Genomic DNA, 20,628 nt, shown 5'->3' on the forward strand with positions numbered 1-20,628 from the left:
CGGCCGCGCGTTGCCGTGCCGCCCGCCCGCCAGCCCCGCCGCCCCTGGCGGGGCTGCCGGGGAAGTGGTTATCCACCGCTCACTGCAGGGCCCAAATAAGCTTTCAGGCTCAAGCCGGTGAAAGCCACTGAGGGCACTAAGGATACAAGGCCAAGAAGCCAGCGTAGAGGCATCCTCAAAAGGAGGGTCGCCGGGCCACCTAGGTCAGAATCACCTCGGTCGAGGGAGGAGAGGGCTTCTTAAAAATGCGGATTCCTGGCCGGTGCTCCAGACTTGCTGAATCAGCATTCCTTAGGCGGGCCTCTGGGAGATGAGTGAATTTCGACACTGCTCCTTCTTGCTCCTGGTCCTGTGCCCATGGCTCTGCACTGCCATGCCCCATACCATGCCTAGTGCTGTCAATCCCTTAAAACGGTCCGTCTGCCTCCATTTCTGTAATTTCTACATCCCTGGATCCCCACATTAGACCTACGCGTATCCTTTGATGTTCTGCAGAGAAGACCAGGTCTGCTCTGTTCCCATCCCTTGAGAGCTGGCCCCCGCACACCAGCCTGTTGGATTTTCCTCCAAGGGAGGAAGGAGAGGAGGAAAACTAGACCAGGCTTCAGGAACTCAGGACACAGATAGGGAAGCCAGCCTTAACCTGCCCCCACCTCCCTTCCCAATCTGGTTTCCAAATCCTCAGCAGCCCAGTCACAAAGGGCTGGAAAGGAATTAACGCGGTCCTCTGTTTGCATACAGGTGACACTCACCGGCTGCCTTTCTCTTGTACAACCACACCCACTCCCCAGACAGCTGAGTGCTCTTTGAAAACAAGTCTGCTACACTCACCCCTCTTCTTTTAACATAAACACTTAAAACCCTTCATGGTGCTTTCCTGATGAAAACCCAACTCTGGGTGAAGACTCCAGACTCTGCACATCTGTCCCCTGACTGCAGCTCTGGCTGCCTCTCATGCCACGCCTTCCTCCTCCCCTGAGTTCTTGGACAAGTGGGTCTTGGTACAGGCCCCAGTGGGGATAGGCTTCCTCCAGCACTGGGTGCTCAGTTCTGCCTGAGCCACTGTCTACACCCACCCCCAACTTGGGTCCTATTAATTCACCCCTGTAGCCTATACACCCTGACCTCTTCGGAGTACCTCTTGCTAAGCCTGTGGACCTGGCCAAGACCCTAGAGAGCCTCTCTTTGGGAACACAACACTTCTCCAGCTTAGTCTCACTGCACCTGGAATCCCGTATTCCACATCTGTGCCCCCCACCTGGGCAGCTATGTGAGGACAGAGGCCATGTTTGGCTTGTTCATCTCTGCTTCCACTGTCTAGAGCCGCGCTCCTGACACACAGAGAGAGGTCAGAAAACATTCGATGAATGAATGAATGACACCCAGCCGTGGACTGAAACCACACTCAGCCAGCATTTCTCAATCGATATGATGCGGTCACCACAAATAATTTAGTTGTGTGTGGTTTGAGGTGTAGAAGTTAGATTATGATTTTTCCTAAAAAGTAGCAGATGCTTATCCCAACATTACTCTGGCTGATTTACATTCCTAGAAGCATTCTTGAAAGGGAGAGAAAGGAGTGGAGTGACAGCTATATATTGGGGACTGCATGTCATCCACAGTTGATTTTATCATGGAAATATTTCCGGTATTTAAGGATCATGTCCTGGGTGTATCACAATGAGAGATTTAGAAATGACAGAGACCGTTTCTTACTTTCACAGAAACCCAACCAAGCAGCCACTTCCCCCACTTCCCCATTTCTCTGCCCAATTTGACAGCAAAACTTCTCCAAAGAGTTGTCCCCAAATGTCATTTCTGCCTCCTCAGCTCCAGTTCTTTCTTCCACCCACTCTATGTGCTTTTCATCCTCACTGACTAAGTGAAGTGACTTGTCACCATCAGCAACCTCCTCCAAGTCGTCAAAACGAGTGGGAGACCTGAGTCCTGCCGTTCTTGGCCTCTGAGAGGTTTCTTTAGGCTCCCGTGACACCACGCCTGCCGGCTTTCCTCCTCCCCGCCAGTCATTCCCATCAGTCATCTCCAGGGCCCCAGCCTGGGCCTCTGCTCTCTCTAAACCCTTTCCCTGGGTGTTCATATCCAGTCCCGTGCTGACATTCTGTATTTGCATTTCTAGCCCAGAAGTGTCTGGTGGCTCCAGCTGTGTGTCCAATGACATACTTGATATCTCCTCCATACGCCCCATCAGTATGACAGACTTTTCCAGGTCAAAATAGGAGTCTAGATTTCCCTCCATGAACCTGTACTCTGAGCAATCCCTACTCCAGAGCAAATGTATCCGCATGCACATCCGCATGCCAGGACCGGAAGCTGAGGAGGCATGTCTGTTCCCCTCGCCCCTCACCTCCTGTCTATCAGCAAGCTGACCCCTTCCGCTGCCCGGCACCCGCCAGTCCACCTTCACTGGCACCACCGGTCCACACGGCCACTGCTTCTCACCTGGAAGGCTGCAGTGGCTTCTTGGTCGGTTGCCTTGATTCTTTCCTTTCCCTCAGATCCATTATCCATTCAGGATAGTCACTTTGAAACAGAAGTCACTCCCTTGAAAAGAACAGTTCAATGGCTCACTATGACGCTAAAACAAGAATCCAAACTCCTTCCCAGGACTGATAAAGCCCTGCACCATCTGGCCCCCTTCTCCTCCCTCTCATTCCCTGGATCCTAGCCGCACTCCTTGTCACGCTTTTGCACACATGCCAAACATGTTCTCACCTCAGGTACTTGGCACTGGTCAGGTCCTTCGCTTGGAACGCACTCTTCCTGCATTGCCCAGGTCAGCTCTTTCTTAGCTGTCAGATCTGAGCTCCATGTCACTTCCTCTAAAATGGGCCCTTCCCAGCCAGCCATGTCACTGCTTGTACCTGGTTGTCCCATAAGAGCATTTAGTGCCTTTGTCTCTCTCTTTCGCAATCCAAATATGAATTCCAAAAGGACATACATAGCATCTTTTTACTCCTGTATCCCCAGGCTTGTATCAGAACCTGACAATGGGTACTCCGTAAATATTTATCCAGTGACTCAATGAATGAAGCAAATTCTGAAACCCTTAATGCATTTGTAAGTTTGAAAACTCGTCTAGAGACCTTTCCATTGGTAGCCCTTAAATCCCTTGTTCCTGCAGATCTAAACTCTGCTTTTCCAGCGGGCCTGTCTCCAGTTTAATCAGAGGACATCTGCTCTTGGCCAGTCTCCAACTTCACAACTGGAACCTTCCCCGTAACCACCCAGCAGGGTGGGAAGGGCAGCCAGAGCACCACGGGCAGGTGTGGGGGTGCTGGATCTGGCCTGAGCCAAGAAAGGACGTGACCTTGGAACAGGGGCAAGGAGGCTGGGAGCTGGAGGCCTGCCATCCGTGCAGCCAGCACTTGAGGGCAGAAATGTCAGATTTATTCGGCTGCGGGAAGTACCCGGGACCAGAATCAATACTGAGCCTTGGGGCTGTATTTCTGCTTTTCATTGGCTTACGCACAACTATAATAACTCCTTGTTTTAACATAGTTCTTATTTCCAAAGTGCCCCACATGTTTTATTTTCAGTTTAATGGATCCTCAGACACATGCTACTGGGTAGTCTGAAGCAGACATAACTATCACCATTTTATGCTGAGGATAGGCGCAGAGAAAGGTTAGATGGATTGCTGAAGGTCACAGAAAGAGCGGAGGTGGATCTAGTAGTAGAAAGTTCTAAGTGTAGCCCCCACTCCATGAGGCTATGCTGGCTGCAAGGAGAACCACCCACTGGGCTCCATGGGATCAAAGAGGTGCCCACCATACTCACCTGGTTGGTCATCAACCCAGGTTTATTTTTAGCAGTAGACTTTCTACCTCCTATATGGCCTATATCCCCATTTGGCCGTTTCACTGCTATTTTGAACTCAATGTTTCCAAAAGTGAACGCCTGAGCCATGTCTCCTAGCTAAACCTGCTCCCTGCCCATGTCCCCACCTCAGGAAAACCGCCACCACCCCAAATGCTGGTCCCATTCCAACCTCCTCCACAGCCCCCACTTTCAATGATATCCCACCTGTCAAGTCCACCTCTGCAGATTTCCAGCTATACCCGCTCTGCCCGCTCTGCCCACTGCTACACCTCTTCAGTCCAGTCCCTGCCTACCCTGCCTCCAAACTGCATGGAGCCCCTTCCAAGGGTCTCTTCCTCTGTGCTAGAGATGTGTGATTCACTCTCCCTGCTGGCACCAGAGTCATCCGGTGTCGGTACCAATGTGAGCACTTCTCTCTCCTTACCGACCTGTCCGTGCTCCCAGAATGACGACCAGGCACCTTACCATGACTCCCTATCCACCCAGCTGAGCCTGGGTGCTGCCAGCCCTTCAGTCCTACACAACCCTCTCCTCCTCCCGCTCTGATCACCAACCCCTGGCCCCTCCAGGGCTAATTTGTGGAGGCTCCCTACAGCCTGGATGCTCTCCTCCCTCCCCGACCTTCTCCTGACCAGCCCCTGCCAACCGTTCAGACTACAGCTTCAGGCCACGTCCTCGGCAAAGGCTCTCCTGACCCCAGCATCCCCACTGCTCCCGTCATAGCTGTACAATGTCAATCTCCCACCAGACATTCAAAGCACGGGGGTCTGGGCATGTCTGTCTCATTTGTTGTTACACGCACAGTGCTTTAAAAAGCATCTGGGGGCACCTGGGTGGCTCAGTCGGTTAAGCCTCCAATTCCTGATTTTGGCTCAGGTCTGATCTCACAGGTTGGTAAGTTCGAGCCCTGCATAAGGATATGAACTGACAGTGTAGAGACTGCTTGGCATTCTCTTTCTCTTTGTCTCCCTCTCTCTCTGTCCCTCCCCATCTGCTCTAAATAAACTTTAAAAACATGCATCTGGTATCTAGTAGGTAGACAATAAATATTGAGTGAATGAGTGAATGCCTGGGCCTCATCGTATTTATTTCCTTCCCTTCTCAAAAGCAAAGAAGCTCCCAGGTTTGTGTCAATACCTTAACACCAAAGCACTCCACCGATGGAAGGTGGGAACAGTGAGGGATGACATGGCTACCCCATTCCCAGACTGTTCTGCTGGTTGAGGATGAATCTATCCTGGCCCCAATGAGAGGAAAAATGAAATCGGTACATTCTTGGCACCACTGAAAAAAGCTCACCCAGCAGGCCTGTAGCTTTTACGAAGATGTCGATTTCACCTATTGATTATATGTATTCAGCAGAGCCAGGCTCACTCTATCTCCCTGCATCCCCCGTGGCCATTCCCGCCCCACACGCATACCTTCTTGCTTTCTCCCCACCCTCCCTCACCTTCCCCACCAAGCAGAGCCCCACCAAGCAGAGTGTATGGGCAACCCAGCTTGGGAGAAATTGATTTTAAGCAAATGAATACTTCACAAATAAATGAAAATAACCATCAGGAAAGCGTAATGGCCAAGCAGCTACCCAAGGACAAAGAAAAGGGGGCCAAAGTCCTGACCACAGAGAAGAAAACCAGAAGAGTGACAATACTAGAAACATTTGCTGATATGCATTGCACATATCACAGATCCTGAAGTCCTGTGTATTATATAATGTTCACAACAATCTCCTAAGAAATAGGCATCGAGATAAAACCCATTGCACACATGGAGACAATGAGTCCCAGAGTTGTGTTACCTCTCATCCAGGATCCCTCGGTGAGTAAATGGAAGAGCCAGGATTTGAACCAGGCACTACCTGATGTCAACCCACCACAGCACTCAACCCCACCACTGCCATCTCCTTCCCTGCCCTCTGTGTGTCTCTCATTTCCCACACTAAATCTCACACTAGTAAAAAGTTACCATTTGATGTAAATGGACTGTTCCTAATTCATTTATATACAATATCAGTTGTTCTCATGAAGTTTAGTACCTATTCCCATGAAATGTATAGTGTAGTCAGCAAGATAGTAAAATGGGAAGTCATGCCAATTACTTAAGATTGTGACTGTGTTTCAGAAGCCACTGAAAACTGTGACTCTTTGGACACAGGACCAAAGGACTGAACAGGAGTTGGGAGCCATGCTGAGCGTGTAACCTCATCAGCTTAGAGTGCAAAATAGTATTTGGGTACCAGGGACCACGTGTTTGGTCCTCAGCCGGGGAACACTAAGGCCCTCTCTGTGTCAAATAGTGATGGCTGCTTCCAGGACACCTGGTCAAACAAAGTGAGGTGCTGTCCCCACCTCCTCAGTCCTGTGGGGAAAAATCTAACAAGATGCCCAAGGATTGTGGGAGAAAGACCTCCAGGGACTGATGTATCTGTGAGAAGTCACAGGGGATGGGAAAGCAACCTCTGAATCTTCATTTCAACATTCACCAATCAGCTACAGAACAGACCCTTTGTGTCACACTGGATGACACCCAGGATACAACAGTTGAATGTGACAAATCCAGCCCCTATCTTCATGGAGCTTCTAATAGGGAAGACCTCCATGCTGGTTGGCAGCACTTAAGGGAAGCTTGTTTAGCCCAGCTGGAAAAAAAAATCATCTCTTTTTTTGTCCTCCATGTTCCTGCAGGTCTCCAAAAATCTCTGACATCCTTCTGCCGGGAACATTCTCCCAATTCTCCAGTGGCTAACACAGTCCCTGGAGTCTGGGAGACACTGTCAGCTGTCAGATGCACCCCATTCCAGAGAAGTTAAAACAGCATGCATCTTAAATTCAGTAAGACAGTGTCGTGCCTACTTCATGGGATGATCAAGAGAATTAAACAAGTTTGTATTGGTAATGTGCTTAGCACAGTGTCTTACACATAATAAATGTTATCCACATGCTTGTTTGTCAAAGGTTCCTCACCCAACACTGTAAACTGAATGCCACAGTCCTCCCACTTCATGGTCAAAGTAACCAAGGTCTGGAGAGGTTTAATGACTTGCTCAGAATTATAAGGGATCTGACCCCATGCACTCTGGCTTCTAACTCCATTTCTACACCATGAGGCATAGTACCTCACTCCATTCCCCCTACACTATGCTCTGAGATGGGAAATATGGAGCTACCTCGTCTCTGTTGACTAAACAACAAGCCTTTGGATTCTTGAAGACAATTTTCTTTTCCCCTCCCAGAAAAGCCATCCAAGGTGCTTTTTTTCCTCATTAACTTTGTGTTCATTTAAAGACAAGAAAAGCACCCCTGTGTGGGCATCAGCCTCTACACACAGTACAAAGATTCACAATAGGCTGGCGGAGCCTCCTTCCCTCTCCGGGTCATTAGCAGAATTCTGCCATTAGAATTGTTTTAGTTTGGGGATTATGCAGGTTCACACCTTGGGGAAATGGAGGCTTGGGTATGCCATGTCAGAAGAGAGCTTGACTGTACCTCCAGCAAGCAAGACTGCTGAAAGAGGCCCCCAACTCAGCAAGGATCCCAAGACTGAGCACAGAAATGGAGTTCCTCATGGAGGAGGCTCTCTAAGAAGCCTTCAAGCTGAAATTGAAATGAGAGAGCAAATGGGAAGCTGAAAAGGTCACACAGAGCCAGGTGGGCCTTAGAAACACAGTAAAAATGAACCAGACTCGTCTGCTGAGCCCCCAGAGGAGCCTGAGTGTTAAAAGTATTTATTACTGGAACATGAACTAACTTGAAAAGATTCCTAAGACCATTGAGCAACTAGCTTGAACTAAAACCAAACTTCCTATAAATATTTCTTATACAAACTCCCCAAATGGAATACAGATGGGTCAGCAAAGTCCTACACCCTAAACTGAACCAGCTCAAGCCCTGGGAATGGACAATGCTAGGAAGGCATCATCTGAAGGCAACACAGTTCCAGAAGGCCTTGATGGATCAGCAAGAAGACACAAACCTCCATCACTGTGCTAACCACACAGAGCCCTGAGGCTCTGGCGAACCTTGGTTCAAATACTAGCTCAGCCTCCTTCTAGCTGTGGACTCTCAGACTAGTTGATTAATCCCTCTAGCCCCATTTGTTTGCCTGTAAAATGAAGAAAATAATGGTATACCTTCTTTTTAGGGCTGTGAGGAGGATTAAGAGGGATGTAAAACTTGCCTAGTATCTACACATGGGAAACACTATAAATATGATACGGCAGTGTCACTGCTGTTCCTATAAGATGCTTTACAACTAACTGTGTGATTTCTTATTAATGTCTCACATATGAGGCTTAGACGAGCAGGTGAGTTCACTCCTTTATAGACCAAGAAACACAGGCTCAAAGTAGAAATTTTAATAACTTACACACTCCTGTGCACTAAATTTTTCTAAAGTCAAAGTGTTGGGATGAATTTGCCTGGCTATACACATATTCACATATAATTTACAGATGCCTATAACTATGAAAGACATCCTCAGGTAATTTGCAAGTTAAATTTGTATTATTTCACTGAAGGCATGAAGTAAAAAGGAGTTATCAAGCCAAGGAGAACTGTGAGTAGTGGGAGACAGCAGGGGTCCCAAGAAAGCTCTCCCAAGATCTTTGATGGGAGAACATGAAATTTACAAAGCTAACATGTGCCCAACAAAGGACTATTATGCAGGTTATTAAAATGACAGCTATAAAATCCATGAAACAATATGGAGAAATATAGGTTAAAAAAAATCAAATTGTAGAGATGGGTGGCCAGAAGGATTTCAGCAGGAAGGAATGGGGCGGGGAGCACACTAGCCGTGGATATGTGAAGGCAGAACTGTGGGCAATGTTCTTTTCCTTCTTCTAAAGACATCTCAGTGTGGAAGTATGACATAAACAGTATATCCTATGTTAGGAGCATATACCCTAGCGTTAGAGAGACCTGTGTTTGGATCTCTGCTCTGTCACTTAATGCCTCTGTGATTTGCACAAGTGTTTTCCTCTCTATATGCTTCCATTTCTTTATTGGTAGTGTGTAGGTAATAATAGCACACACCTATCAGGATTTTAGGAAGATTATCATATGTACATATCATCTGAACCTTATATATTCAATTAATTTTCAATGAGCATTCATAAGAAGGAGGAGAACTTCACTCCCCACTCCTCTCTATCAATAGGGATGCGGGCTATTCCTAGGACTCTGTTTCTCCTCTCCTAAAATGAGGGAAGAGGACTATAGCACCTCTACCCTAGCATTCGACTCTGAAGAAGTGTGAGGTACCCTTGATATCAACAATTAAAGTTTCCACATCCTTTGAATCCACTACAAAAAGAATTCAAACAAATCAGTAAAGGAAAGAATAAATCAGTGAGAAAATTGGCAAAGGCTTTGAACAGGCAATTTGCCAAAAAAATACATAATGCCCAAGTTATATATGAATCAACAGCCTAATAACCAAAATAAAGCACATTAAAATAATACATCACCTATCAAATTTGCAAAGACTGTTTTACTCATTATTCTCTGTTTGGCAGATATGGGGGAAAGTCTCCTTCCTACACTCTCTGTGGGCTCATAAAGTAGCACAATGCTCCTGGAGGCCAAGTTCACATTTATATTAAAAGCCACAAAATGTTTGTGACCTTTGACTTCACAATTTCACCCACAGGAATTTAACCTACTCAGATAATTAAGAGTACATACAAAGAGGGGCACCCGGCTGGCTCAGTTGGTGGAGCATGTGACTCTTGATCTCAGAGTTGTGAGTTCAAGCTTCAAACTGGATGTAGAGATTACTTAAAAATAAAATCTTGAAAAAAAAGAATATGTGCAAATATTTGTCAACAATGATGTTCTTAGAATTATTGTAATAGTGAAAATGTGGAAACACTCTAAATTCCTAGAAACAGGGGACTGGTTAAATTAGCTACATTTATATAGAAGAACACTATGTGGCCATTAAGTCATGTTATTTGGGAATATCTTACCACCAGAGATTTATGGCATTAATAAAAAAAAAATAATCAATCGGTACTATCTGAGGTTGTTCCACAGAAGCAGAGCCTGAGGCAAGAATTCCTGAGAAAGTGATTTATTGATAGAGTGCTGTGGGGAGACGAGTAACAAAGAGAATAGGAGAGTGCGGGCAAAGAAAGCCAAGCATGGGTGTGGTCCCCACTGGAAAATTGCTTTAGCCTGGACCCAGAGAGAGCTCTGAAACTGTTGTACCCAAGTTTGTAAAATCACCCCAAAACAAACACCAGAGACTGCTAGGGAGACCAAGTCACGCCTGCAAAAGCAAAGGGCCTTTACTACAAGCTTAAGCTTGGGCTCATGGTCTCCACCCAACCCGCTGGCCACGTGGAGAGAGCCCCAACAAAGGCAGGGCAGGGCCTTTTATGCCTTTGGGAGGGGGAGTTACAGGAAATGATGACAGTGATCCAATCCCTGCCCCCCCATCAACACTGGCAGTTGTGGGAGCCAATCACAATAGTTGGAGTATTGACCAATCAGAGTGGGCCCAAGACGCCCCATGTGGGGCGCGACTAGGCCCGCCTCTAGAAAGGTCAAAGGTATAGGCCAGCCTCTCCCGATTGGGCACCGCAGGAGTTGTCCCTCCTTAAGGTGCGCCCTTTCAGGAGGAGCCGGCGCCTTCCCCTTTAAGTACAGGGGAAGGCTGGATCTGACCTGAGGCAGGTGGGGAACTGCCTCCCCCCCCCCCAGCTGGCGCCTGGGCTTCTGCTGGGCGCATTTCCACCGCGGAGGTGAGCCACCGGCTCCGGGAAGGCTGGGAAGGCCCGGTGGGGAGGGCCGGATCGGACCTGTGTCCTTACAAAACAGAGTTCTACCCCCCAGGTTGTTCCCCAAGAGAGACTGGTCTTTAATTTTCCTGTGGCATTGACTGCTGACTACCAGAAGTGTGAGGTATGAGGGTACACAATCTCTGCCAAGGGTAAGTCTCCTAAGAAGCACCACTGACATCCATTTGCTCATGTTAAAAGTCATCCCCTCCACCCACAACTTCTCCAGGATTCTGATAGGTTATACTTTCTGGAAAATCACACAAGAGGTAGGTTACTTAGTTGTTGCTTCACTTGGTCTTGAAATTATAACTGATGCTTGTCCTTCCCCTCCCCTTGGGTAGTCCTTCTGCTAGCCTGGGTAACTTGCCTAGTGTGGCAACCCGAACCTTATTCATGAAGAATCTAAGCCCCAGATCACCATGCCTTTACCAGGCTGTATCTGCTATCCTTGCCCATTTACAGCTATAAGTAGTCATAAAAATGCTAAGGGATCTTAAATGCTAAGGGATCTTAAAAATGCTAAGGGATTGGACCTGATGTTCAATATATTTCTCTTACCACCACCACATACCCAACTCCTACCTCCTCATGATGATGAGGATCAATTCCATTTTGTGCTTGGTCTTCTGTTGTCAAATGGGAAGCCCAAAGTGACAAGGAAGCAGCCATAGTTTAAGTTTAGTGGAACACCCACTGTGTACCCTAGTGGAAGCATCCCCCAGCTGGGATATAGGCTCTCTAGCTGCAAACAGAAAAATGTGCAAATTCTCCACATGGGTCAATGAGAATGATGATGTGCATGGATGCTTTTTCTTACCATCCTTGAGTCTCAGACCAATGTATCCTGTCTTCTGGGGACATAGCACTATAGAACAGCATTTGGTTTAAGGTGTACACTCAGCCTAAAGAATGCTGCCCCATCCTTGCAGGATGCTACCTCTAAATTAATACTTCAGCTACATCTTTAAGAGGTTGTTCCCATTGTTAACCAGGCCATCAGGTTCAGGATGGTGTAGTACACAAAAGGGTCAGTGGTTCCATGGTTATGTGCTCACTGCCCTGCCTCCTTTGCTCTAAAATAGTTTTCTGGTCCAAGGCAATGTTATGTGATATCCCATGTCAGGACATCAAACACTAATTTGATCCTTATATCTGCTGGTGGTGCTGGCTGAGACAGAGCATCCTGGAAAGGCAAATCTGAACCCAGAATATCTGTCAGTCCTGGTCAGAATGTAATGTTGCCCATTCCAAGTTGGAAGAGATCTGAAATACAAAGGTTCAGTGGCAGTTTCTGTTTCTGGTAGGTCAACATTCAGCAGTAACTAAGTTAATTTAGCAGTAGCTAAATTTCCCTTCTTAGGAAAAGAGAATCCATGTTGTTGGAACTATGAATAGTCTTCATCTCTGTTGCTAAGGTCATTTAATTCACCAACCTGTTGTGCAAGAAATATAGATGTATGCACATGCATACATTTGTACATGCAGACATGTTTCCTAGCCCTAGCTACTGAGAGATTATAGAACGACCAAGTAGCAATGAGCATACCTAGTGCCCAGGTCTTGGTTTCTAAATACTATTTTCTAATAAAAGAAACCAGGGCTCCTTGAGAAGAGGTTGATCGCTAGGCTAGAGCAGGGCAATAGAAGATAAGCTTAGCACGTTTTGTACTGCCAGAAAGTAAGAAAGCATTCGAAAAGATGCGGGCTTGTCAAAAGACTAGGATCCAACCTGAAGGAGGTCCTAATGGCCAAAGTTAGAAAATTTTTGGAAACAAAATAAATAATTACTATATTGTATTTAAACCATAAGATAACATAGATGTCCGTGAGTACTGATGTAATGAATGAATGAATGGTGGGTAAATAAATAAATAGTGAGAGTTGGCATTTCTTCCTTACCGTAGAATTCCAATTAATAAGTGTAGAATGAAAGAAGGAAGTAGAAAATCACTATTAGTCAAACGCCACAGTAATCATTGTTACAGACAAGGTCTATTGATGAGTAATAAAATCAGTAGTTGGAAATTTGAAGAGAAACAAGACAGGATTAATCTTCAAGTACCTCCCTCAAGATATTTATAACAAAAGGAAGAGACCAACTTTATAATGGAGAATTGGAGCAGAAACCACTTTAACCAAGTGATGAAAATTAATATTACCAGTGCTAAGACCATATATTAACATCATGACCTCTTGATCTGATGCACAAGAAGGACATCAGATTGGTGTTCTCGCCAAAAATATGCATACCCTCATTCCAGACATGAGAAAACATCAGACAAACCCAAACTGAAGGACATTCTACAAAATAATTGATCAGTATTTGTGGGGGACCAGCCCACGCACCAGAGTCTAAGGGTCCCTGAGTAGTGGGTTGGTGTGGGCGAAATATCTACAAGAAAGAACACTGACAACATGAATGGTGGAAGAGACCACGCTTTACTGTGAAACTTGGTGTCTTATATACCATAGGTGATTACATCTTTCTTTTAATGATTACATTGTTTGCAACTTCTTAGGAATCACGTTTCAGAATAGATCATTGTTTTCACGGAAGAGAGAACAGAAAGTTAAAGACAGAAATGGAGTACAATACAGAGGATCAAAAAACATACTTTACCACTAAAAATACATCAGCAGGAGTCTTATTTTGCGTACATAGTGTAATATTAACTGAGGCTTATGACAAGGCTATTTTTCTTTAAAGGTTAACAATAGTCTGTGAGTAAGGTGCCTCTAACCAGGGAGGAAGTTTCAATAAGAAAGTCTGCCCATTTGCTGAAACTGCAATTACCAAGTGGCATGAATAATAGGAAAACTAACTCCAGTCTCTGATCCATTTAGGTGCAGTCAAGCGCACACATTTTCAAGTAGGAGAAGCAGGGTCCCAAAGGCCACACAGCACTTCTGGCTGGATGGGCCCCAACAAGTATTCTTCAGAAGTCCAAGATCGTGAAAAATAAGTAAAACTGAAGAACTGTTCAAAATTATAGAATACTATAGATAAATTACAACCAAATGTGGGATGCTGGAGTAGAAAAGCAACAATGGGGGAATACTGGTGAAATTCAGATAAAGTGTATAGTGGATTCATTATATTGTGCCAGTGTTAGGTTCCTGGCTTTGCACTATGGTTCTATATGATGTCATCATTAAGGTAAGCTAAGTAAGAGATATAAAGAAAGCTTGCTGTACTATTTTTGCAACTGTCCTGTAAGTCTAAAATTAGTTCAGAATGAAAAGTTTAGAAATAAATATCCAAAAAATAAAATAAAATACACTTCCCACTGTGTAAATCAAGGAGGGAAAAAAGAAAAGAAAGTATAGACCCAGATAATGCGAACTCTTTCATGTTACCTAAGTCTAAGCAAAACAAGCAACTCAGGTGGAAAAATAAAAAATCATGTCCCCTGCTTAAGCCAAAGAGAAACAGTATTTAGAGTTTCCACATGCTGCGTTCTTCCATTAACATGGATAATTGGAAATTGACTGCCTTTAGAAATGATGCCCAGTTCCTCTCTCTGAGTACAACACAAGATAAATTCCCAGGGCAATGGCCTATGTTATTGAGTCCAACAGTAATTAAGTTAATGTATCCTATCTTGTGTTTAGAGGTGTAATTCAGGTGGTACAAATCCTTTATTGAACTCAAATTCAATAGTCATGTACAATTCCGCTATTTGTGGTATACACAAAGGCTGTAGGAAAACTATAAAAGGTGATACATTATAATTATATTCCTATGAAGGTTGGGTGTTTCACCTGACACCAGCCATTCATGGGGCACCCTTTCATTTGCACAGAGGAAATTTTCAAGTGAGTAAACAGCAGCACATAATAAATGGAGCAGAAGTCTGTGGCTTTTGCCTGCCCAGGAATCTTTTTCTTCGGTAAATACACCCTCATTTTCCTTCAGAAACCACCTCTCCCTTCTCTCAGCCCGTATGATTCAGAACAGCAGGTGCTACAGCCTAGCTCCTGAGAGAGCCACATGACCTCAGCCTGCCCAAACAGCATATAATTCCCCTGGCCACAGTTCAAGAAGGTTCTGGAAGGGCTAATGACTCCAGCCTGGCCAATGAGGCTCCATTCTAGGGCTTGTGTTGGAACTATTAGGAAAGAGAAGGGCTCATCCTTTCACAGATGACATTAAAGATGATGGGAAGTAAACCCGGAGTTGGGGGTGCCCACCTTCCTGTTATCCTGGAAGAAATGCTGAACAAAGCCAACAGGTACAAGAACAGAGCTAAGAGCAGCCAGGTATGTTTGTCAACACCTTCTTTCTTTCATCCCTTCCTTCCTTTTCTTTCTTCTTCCTTCCTTCCTTTCCTTTCTTTTATTCTTTTCTTTCCTGTTTCTTTTTTTTCTTCCTTCCTTCCTTCCACTTCTTTCTTCCTTCTTGTTTCTTTCTCTTTCTCCCTTCCTTGCTTCCTTCCCTTCTTCCTGTTTTTCTAAAGCCACTTTAGTTGGGTCTCTAATACTAATATAATAAACAATCTAAAATAAAGATTTCTAGGTAAGAGAAAAAACACACACATTTGAAATATCACCACCCAGATCTCTCTTAGATTCACCCACTGCTATACGATGATAGACAATCCTATCTTTATAATTCTTCTAATGATCCTCTCTCTTTCCTAGCCGTCTCTCATCTCGCACCTCAACAGCATGTACAAATCTCATCTATTCCCAGAGCAATCATAGGTCCCACCGGCCCCTTCCCCTAGTGTCAGACATGTGAAACCTCTCTAACTGAGACAATGAATTTTCTCTAAGCTCTAAAATAAATGGAAAGAGCGGTGGGGAGGCTGGGAAACGAAGAAAAGGCTTGCATCGTCATTCTGGGGCTAAACTTGGAGGTTTATTCTGACAGGTCGCCATGACCTGTGCTTTCATGTCAGTTACGAACCACCTCAGCAATCTTGGGAAAGGCACCTAAAGGCCCAGGCTCCAGCTCTTAGGCCATCTAAGGAAGGGTTATCCTAAAAGACAAAGGGACTCTCTCTGCCATAGAGTTTCATCAAATCAGGTTATAGTGTTATTATTTAACCTTAACATTTTACCTAGCTTCCTCCAGGGGCCAACCTCCAACAGGCCAGAGATCATCTGTCTGCAAACAAGGAGTAATAGCAATAATGGCAGCAAATGCTTTCTGTACCCATCACATGGCGGTACTAGAAATGCTTCTATCTGCATCTCCAGCCCCACAGCAAAGCTTTGAGGTAGGTCATTTTAGTCTCCTTTGTGAAATAGGGAAACAAAGAGGTTAGACTACCTGACTGAGATCCCAGCTAGGAATGTCAGCACCATCATTCTGGCCCAGATCTGGCTAGCCAAAAAGCCCCTCCCCCTTTCCCCTTTGTCATGTTCCTCTGCAGAAATTCTTGTTCTTCATCAGCTTCCAGCTTATCCAGAAAAGTCACAAACAGAAACACCTGTTTTGAGCTAGTATCACTGGAGATGGGCTGGGAGTGCCCTGGGTGCAATGTGGGAAGGACCCATAAGTACACATTTCCAACATATGGAAAGGGGGCTCATCATAACATTATTTATAATAAAAAGGAAAATTCTAGAGCCATCCACATGGGGAATGGCCAAGCCAAATGCCATAGATCATAGGAGGGAGATTGTGTAGCCCTAAAAACTGGTATTCACCATTTTCTACATGAAAAAAGATCAAGGAAAAAAAAGGTGGGGGAAGCAGAAACCAAAAGAATAATATCAGTTACAACAAAATAACGTTGTTCGATCATTTACTATGTGAATACCACATTACACAGATTATCTCACTGAATCCTCAGTTGTAATTCTATATAGTAGGTATTCTTATTCATACCATTTTTTAGATGAGGAAACTGAGACTGTGGTTCAGTAAAATCCCCAAAGTAATTAAAATAGAACTCATTTTAGAAATAAAGAAAATTTACTTCAGACCTTTATCTCTCAAGTGTTTATCACTATTATGTGAAAATGCAGATACAAACATGCATTTAAGAACAACTATATAGGAATGCCTAGTATGCCATGCCCTTTAATTCTGTGATACAGAATTAACAAAACAGACATGGTTCTATTTCTCATGGAGCTTACATTCTGTCACACAAACATATGTGACAGTGGAAATACAGTGGAAACAATGACTATGAAGAAAATAAAGCAAAGTAAGAGAACAGGGAGAGAATGGGAAAGTGCTGGTTTAAATGTTTAAATAGGCTTGCCCAGTAAGTCCTTTTTGAAAAGGTGACATGTGAGCAGAGTAAGAAAAGGTGGGATGGGGGGGTCAAAGGGGAGGTTGGGGGTGTGGAAGTAGGGTTGCTCCAAGGAGAAGACACATTAAATGTTAAGGCTGTGAGGAAGGACGCACCTGTGTGTTCAGACAATAGCAGGAACGCCAGTCTGGCTGCAGGGGGAGGTGAAGGAAAGAGAGGAGGTGAGTGCAGAACGGTGGCTAGGATCCTCGGGACTTTGCAGGCCATTGCAACGCATTTGGATTTTATAAAATGGGTAAAACTTTAGAAGGGTTTCAAGTGAGGAGTGACATGATCTGATTAGTTTTAGAAGGATTGATCTGGCTACTGTGGGGAAAAGAGACTGGCAAGGCAAGTGAGTATAATCAGTAAGAAGTAGATTAGGATTCTGGATATATTTTAAAGACAGGCTTGATGCCATTTCTTCACAGTTTGGATGTTGGATATGGAAACAAAAGACATGTCAGGGAGGACTCCAGAGGAAGGTCTGACAAGGATTAAAAAGGGAAATTACAAAGAATATTTTAGGATAAAGGAAATTTTTCTATAAAATGAAAAATGTACTATATGTCACTGAAATAGAAATGATAAAAATAATTGATTACAAATTCAGTAAAATGGTACAGTCGGTATGGAAAACAATATGGCAGTTCCCCCCAAAATTAAAAATACAATTATCATATGACCTAGCAAATCCATTTCTGGATATATAAAACATTGAAAGCAGAGACTCAACCAGATACTTGTACACATACATTCACAGTGACATTATTCACAAGAACCAAAAGGTAGAAATCATCCAGTGTCCAGTGACAGATGTATGGATAAACAAGGTGGCATACATACATATAGTGGAATACTATTCATCTTGAAAAGGAAGAAAATTCTGATATATGCTACATCATGGGTGAAACTTGGGGACATTATGAGAAGTGACACAAGCCTGTCATTAAAAGGCAAATACTGTATGATTCCACTTATATGAGGTACCTAGAACAGTCAAAATTATAGTGAAGCTGGCATCCACCTTGTAAGTTTCAATGGAAGAATGAGCACTACAGGTATTATCACCTCCAGGCTCGACCAGATTGGCCAAGGAACACAAAGGCCTAGGCTCAAGGGATGAACGCTTGCTTATCATTCAACTACTTGTAGGACAAGTAGTTAATCAACATTACCCTAAAGGTATAAGCACCAGATGTACCTAATGAAATCTCCAACATCAAGAATAAAGGTACTTTTTAGATTCCAAGTATCTTGAGATAGAACACACCTCCAGGGACCAGACAAAGAAGCACCAAAAGTTATCAAGTAACATCTGCTAACACGACCTCATGAGCCTCCAGTCCATGGTATCCACCTTCTCAAGAGACCTTTGCCCCAAATATTGCCCCTAAGAACCTGCACCTGCAAGCCATCTAGGAGATAGGGACTTTTGAACACTAACTCTTCCTTCTCCTGAGTGGTACCACACCAATAATGCACCCATCTTTCTTCACTACCAAAGCTCAGTACCATTTTTTGTTGACTTGCTGAACATCAGATAAGTGAACTCCCATTTGGTTTGATTACTGTGGAGACAGAAAGTAGAATGATGGTTGTCAGGGGCCAGAGGGAAGGGGAATGGGGAGTTCCTGTATAATGAGTATAGAGTTTCAGTTCTACAAGATGAAAAAGTTCTGGAGATGGATGATTATGGTGGTTGCACAACAATAAGAATGTGCTTAATACCAGTAAACTGTACACTTAAAAATGATTATGTGCTAACTATTATGTAACATGCATTTCATCACAACAGAAAACATTTTTAAGTCACCACCACACACACACACACACACACACACACACACACACACACACACAGAAAGGACCAGAGAAGTGATGAGTCTTCTGAGGCAGACTCACTCTTCTGTAGCAGATGGGGGGAGTCTTCTCACACTTACTGTAAACAGTCCCAGAAATCTTCAGGGTATTTAAGTGGGGAAAGGCTAAAACAGAGATTAGAAGCCTTGACTTCTTTCTGACTACTTACGCATCTCAAAGAGAAACCCTAACAGAGTGCTAATATATGGTGTGTTGTTCAAGCATCTATTAGAAGGACAAATGATGGATTCTGTTCCAATTTAATGAAGCAGAGATCATCAAACACACATTGCAAGCTATAAAACATCCCCTCTCCTTACAAACTCCCTAGGGGAGGTTGCAAAATAGATGGGAGTTAATATCTGAAGATTAAATAACATGATAGCAGATTTTTCTATGTTTGACCTACTTTTTGAGAAATGAACAAATAAATTTCTACTCATCACCTTTCCTAAACAGCCTAATAGGTCAGGATTAAGCCCACTACACTGAGGATGGCAGTGAGGGGAGACATAAGTGTGTAGGTGCCTATTTATTACAAGGATCAGATGGAATACATGGTCTCCAAAAAGGAAAAGCACTCCAAATCAAGCTAGCAGGACCTCAGCAAGCACCTCACAACATTCTGCAGTTCTCCCTTCAGGCCCACGGGAGAAGAAATGGCCTCCCATTTTATCATCACCCAACTGGAAAAGACAACTTATGAAGTCAGCTAGAGGGTCCCATTTAAACATCCTGCTTTTGGCAGGCCTAAAAGGGGTACAAAAAGACAAATTTCAAACTCATAGTATCTGAAGTCTGTGGGGTCTCTTGAGGGCATCTCATTCATCAACAGATATGAAACTGGTCCCAAAGATGGCTGACCCAAGGTCAAAGACCCAACAGGTAGGAAAAAGACAGTCCCTTTAACTATGTGTGTGACATTGAGCAAAGGAAAGAGAATCTGAATGTTTGGAATGAAAATGAGTAAGAGACTAGAGGTCTCCTGAGGCACAAGGAAACTGAGGGCTTTATAATCTCATTGTTCTTAGGTGTAAAATGGGAATGACAGTTACTTCACAAAGTTTAAGAAAATAAGACATTTACATTTATCTAGGTATGGTAATGGATTGTTGATTACACCGTATTGTGATCACCCAAATGAGAAACCTTTGCTGGTTCCCAGTTGTCTACAGGATAGATCATCTTAAATTATCTCCACTTACCTAACCTTTCTTGCACATTCTCTTCAAGCTGTATCAGCTCCTAGGCAACTCTACATATATCCCTGTTTCATTTTCTTAATGGCACATATCTCTGATGTTCTTATTTATTCACCTGCCCTGCTCACTGCTGTACTTTGAGTACTTAAAACCACACCTATTATATAAATGTTGTCCTCTCTGGCTGTTGACTGAATTAAAGACCTTCTACGAGAACCTCTTGAGAATAAAATGATTCCCAGAGGACATTATGACACCCCTCTTCTATCAGAATAGCTTGAATGCAGTCCTGAGAATGGACGAGAGTTGGGGCAAGAGACCTCTTAAGTCGTTTTCTACTTTTAGAATTGTTTAACCTCTATGTTTATTTGCCACCAGAAAATCTGTCATTTACAAGAAGAAACAATGAGTTAGCAGCACCTTCCACTTCCCCGTGAAGCCTTAAACCCATGTAAAATTGTACAATCTGGTCACACAGTTGAAACTCAACTCTTGGAAGGGAAGGAGGGAGAAAGCTTTTTATACTCAAGAGCTAAGACTAAAATACGTAAAGAAAAATAACAACGCGGGCAGTAAGTATTGGCAGCTTCTCTGACAGCAAAATTCAATTTTAAAATAAATCAGGCAATTCTTCAAACTAGAGCCAGACTTCAGGAAATTAGGGTTTGTGTTCAAGTGGGCACATTACAAT

General features: G+C 44.0%; 1 long non-coding RNA gene across 1 annotated transcript; it reads left to right on the forward strand.

The window, feature by feature from the left end:
- Positions 1–10,428: 10,428 nt before the first annotated feature.
- LOC115294887 lies at positions 10,429–13,614 on the forward strand. Its single transcript, XR_003910205.1, has 3 exons — positions 10,429–10,585; positions 10,677–10,773; positions 13,469–13,614. It is a non-coding gene; the product is annotated as an uncharacterized LOC115294887 (long non-coding RNA).
- The last annotated feature ends 7,014 nt before the right edge of the window (positions 13,615–20,628 follow it).

Source organism: Suricata suricatta, chromosome 6, assembly GCF_006229205.1.
Source record: "Suricata suricatta isolate VVHF042 chromosome 6, meerkat_22Aug2017_6uvM2_HiC, whole genome shotgun sequence".
Taxonomy (NCBI): Eukaryota; Metazoa; Chordata; class Mammalia; order Carnivora; family Herpestidae; genus Suricata; species Suricata suricatta.